The sequence below is a fragment of the Ictidomys tridecemlineatus genome, chromosome 16 (genome assembly GCF_052094955.1).
Source record: "Ictidomys tridecemlineatus isolate mIctTri1 chromosome 16, mIctTri1.hap1, whole genome shotgun sequence".
In the NCBI taxonomy this organism is placed as follows: Eukaryota; Metazoa; Chordata; class Mammalia; order Rodentia; family Sciuridae; genus Ictidomys; species Ictidomys tridecemlineatus.
The window spans coordinates 13,825,486-13,829,305 of NC_135492.1; the positions used below are offsets into that span (position 1 = coordinate 13,825,486).

The window sequence follows — 3,820 nt, forward strand, 5'->3', positions numbered from 1 at the left end:
AACTAAAGAGTAATTTGTCCTTGTGCCCAAATAGACAATATTAAGAATTGTAGAAAGGCTCCTACTTCCCCACTATTGCTCAATGACAATTCTGATACAGATTTCTGGAAAGCGCACTATATATAATGCTCTAAGTAAAACAATTAGCCATTTCTCTACCCTGAGTAATTACCAGTATAATTACATTGGTGATAAAAATTATGAATATAGAAAAACTCCTAGTCATTTTCTAAAGGAAATTTACCAAGATGAAAAATGTGGAAAAGTCTTGCTTCAGTGCTCAGGAACTATTACTCATCCGAATGTTCATAGTCAAAACAGAACTTGCAAGTGTAAGGTATGTGAAAGGGCTCTTAATCACAGTGCAGAGCTTGCTCAATACAAGAGAATTTATAGAGAAAGAGAGCTGTATAAGTTTAAAGAATATATCAAAGAATCAGCTTGCTCAACATCTTTTAAACACAGTAGATACTATGACAGTGAAAAATCCTATAAATTTAAAGAATGAGGAAAAACTTATAGTGAAAGGTTAGAACTTGTTAAGCATCAGAGGATTTATACTGTAGAAAAGACCTGAAAATGTAAAAAGTGTGGCAAAGCCTTAAAAAGTTTTCAATTCTTACTCAACACCAAAAAATTTATTCTGCAGATAAGAACTTCCAATGTGAAGAATGCAAGACACTCAAAAACTTTACTCAACATCACAGTGTTTATACAGGAGATATGCCATGTAAATGCAAAGAACGTGACCAAACTTCTAATAAAAGCTCCAATCTTATTTGCAACCAGTAGACACACACTGGAGTGATGCCCCACATATGTGAACAACTTTTTGAAACTTTTAGTCAAAAACTAAGCCTTAAAAATTACCAGAGAATTCATACTGAAGAGAAGCCCTACAAATATAAAGTGTGTGGGAAAAGTTTTAATGCAAACTCACAGCTTAATCGCCACAACAGGATTCATACAGGAGAAAAGCCCTACAAATGTCAAGTATGTGGCAAAAGTTTTAATGCAAACTCACAGCTTAATCGCCAAAACAGGATTCATACAGGAGAGAAGCCCTACAAATGTAAAGTGTGTGGCAAAAGTTTTAATGCAAACTCACAGCTTAATCGCCACAACAGGATTCATGCAGGAGAGAAGCCCTACAAATGTCAAGTGTGTGGAAAGAGTTTTAATAGAAACTCAAATCTTGACCACCACAACATGATTCATACGGGAGAGAAGCCCTACAAATGTCAAGTGTGTGGCAAGAGTTTTAATCAAAAATCATCAGTTACTCAGCACCAGCGAATCCACACTGGAGAGAAGCCCTACAGCTGTAAAGAATGTGGCAAGGCTTTTAATAGCGTCACACAGTGTAATTGGCACAAAAGTATTCATACTGGAGTGAAGCCCTATAAATGTAAAGTGTGTGACAAAAGTTTTAATAAAAACTCACGGCTCAATAGCCACAACAGAATCCATACTGGAGAAAAGCCCTACAAATGTAAATTGTGTGGCAAGAGTTTCAGTCAAAAATCATCACTTACTCAACACCAGAAAATCCACACTGGAGAGAAGCTCTACAAATGTAAAGAGTGTGGCAAGAGTTTTAATACAAACTCACATCTCATTCACCATAACAGGATTCATACTGGAGAAAAGCCCTACATATGTAAATTGTGTGGCAAGAGTTTCAGTCAAAAATCATCACTTACTCAGCACCAGAAAATCCACACTGGAGAGAAGCCCTACAAATATAAAGAGTGTGGCAAGAGTTTTAATACAAACTCACATCTCATTCGCCACAACAGGATTCATACTGGAGAAAAGCCCTACATATGTAAATTGTGTGGCAAGAGTTTCAGTAAAAAATTATCACTTACTCAGTACCAGCAAATCCACACTGGAGAGAAGCCCTACAACTGTAAAGAATGTGGCAAAGTTTTAATCACAAAGCATCACTTACTCAGAGAATTTACACTGGAGAGAAGCCCTACAAATGTAGAGAATGTGGCAGAGATTTTAATCAGAAATCATGACTTACTTGACACCAGAGAACCCATACTAGAGAGAAGTTCTATAAATGTGAAGAATGGAAAAGTTTTTAAAATTGAAAATCAATCTTACTAAACATTGTAGATTTTATACTGCAGAGAAGTTTTACACATTGCATCAGTGTCTTTAATGATGAATTAAACCTCATTTCACAGTAGTTCAACACTATTTCATACCAGAGATATGATAGCACAGAAATTGTACAAGTATAAAATAGGTGACAGAGTCTCCAATAGTTGTTCACACCCTACTCAGCACCTCAGAATTCATACAAGTGAGAGGACATGCGGAAATTTTTTTGCAAAGCTTTTGGCCTTTGATCCAAGATTTTTAAAACACTGGAGGATTTATAGCTTATAGAAACCCAAAGAATATGTCCAAGACTGTATTCAAGTTTCTGACATTTTTCAATTTCTGACCTGAAATATAGCAAAATATAGCAAATATGTAGTAGCATTTGTCCAAAGTGTGTACCTTAGATAACAGCTAAATATTTACAAAAACATCTTGACAAATATAAAGATTGTAGTAAATTTCTTATCTATAGCCCATCCCTTGAAGTATTTGGGACGTAGGAAAGAAAAAAATTATTTAAATGTAGAAAATGGGTAATTTGCTTTTAAAATTTTATGAAAAATTTCTTAATATCTTTAGCTGATATTGTAGAAATAAGGAAATACAAGTATAGAATAGTGCATCCCTAAAAGGATATAATTTCAGTATAAATCAACAATTACTAAAGAGTCTCATTTTTCACAACTGCAGAAAACATTCTCAGAGTTGATTATTTCAGAAGTCTCTTAAGATTTATATGAAATTTAAAATTTTTAGTTTTTATTTTTGTATTTAAACTTAGGGGCACTTAATTAGTAAACCACATCCCCAGATCTTATTTTTCATATTTTTTTTTATAAATAGGGTTTATGAAGTTCTGTAGAGCCTCACTAAGTTATGGAGCCTGGCTTTGAACTTGAAAATCTTCTCACGTCCCTAGGGTCACAGGCATGGTCCACCATTCCTTTTTTACAGAGCATTTCTACTTATATTTCATTACGGATGCAACTTGTTACTAAATAAATTGTGAATTCCTTAATGTTAACTTTGTTGTGAATTTAATGATCCTATTAGGTCACACATCTCTCATTATTAACTTTGTTAATGGATAGATGTAATAGTAAACATTCTATTGGGTAAATAATGCTATAACGTCTTCATTAATTATTTCATATGTTTAATCAAGTTTTATTTGGGGAATATTATTTATGTAAATTATATACTCTCTTGTTTGTGATTATGGAAAAATTAAGGCAGTTATAGGAAGGACCTAGGGATACTAAAATAATGCCCAGATATGCCTAGTTTCAATGATGAGTCCAACATTTCAACATATAGAGTTGCAGTACTCCCTAAGGGATCTACAACTCTGGAGAGTTATTCAAGCTCCCAATTGGGGAGATGAAAAAGACCCAAAGACTAGGCACCAACCTCTTATTCAGATAGTAAAGGAGGGTTACTGAAAGGCAAAATAGTCTCAATGTTTTCTGGGGAAACAATATGGTTCATAGGCCCATCCTGACTCTTGAACTGAAGAAACCATGCAGTTTCTCATGAATCCATTACATTCATCACTGAGGAGACTGGACTGACCTTAAGTTTAGGAAAAACATCCCAATATAGGACTACCTCTTTAGTCTTGGATACCCAGTAGAAAAGTGTAACTAGAAACATGTAAAATGATGATTGTAAAAAGAAAAATAAATAGTATAGGGGCATTTAT

The 3,820-nt window shown here is 34.2% G+C and overlaps 1 pseudogene; it reads left to right on the forward strand.

The window, feature by feature from the left end:
* Nucleotides 1-807: 807 nt before the first annotated feature.
* On the forward strand, nt 808-2,173 carry LOC144371210 (uncharacterized; annotated as a pseudogene).
* The last annotated feature ends 1,647 nt before the right edge of the window (nt 2,174-3,820 follow it).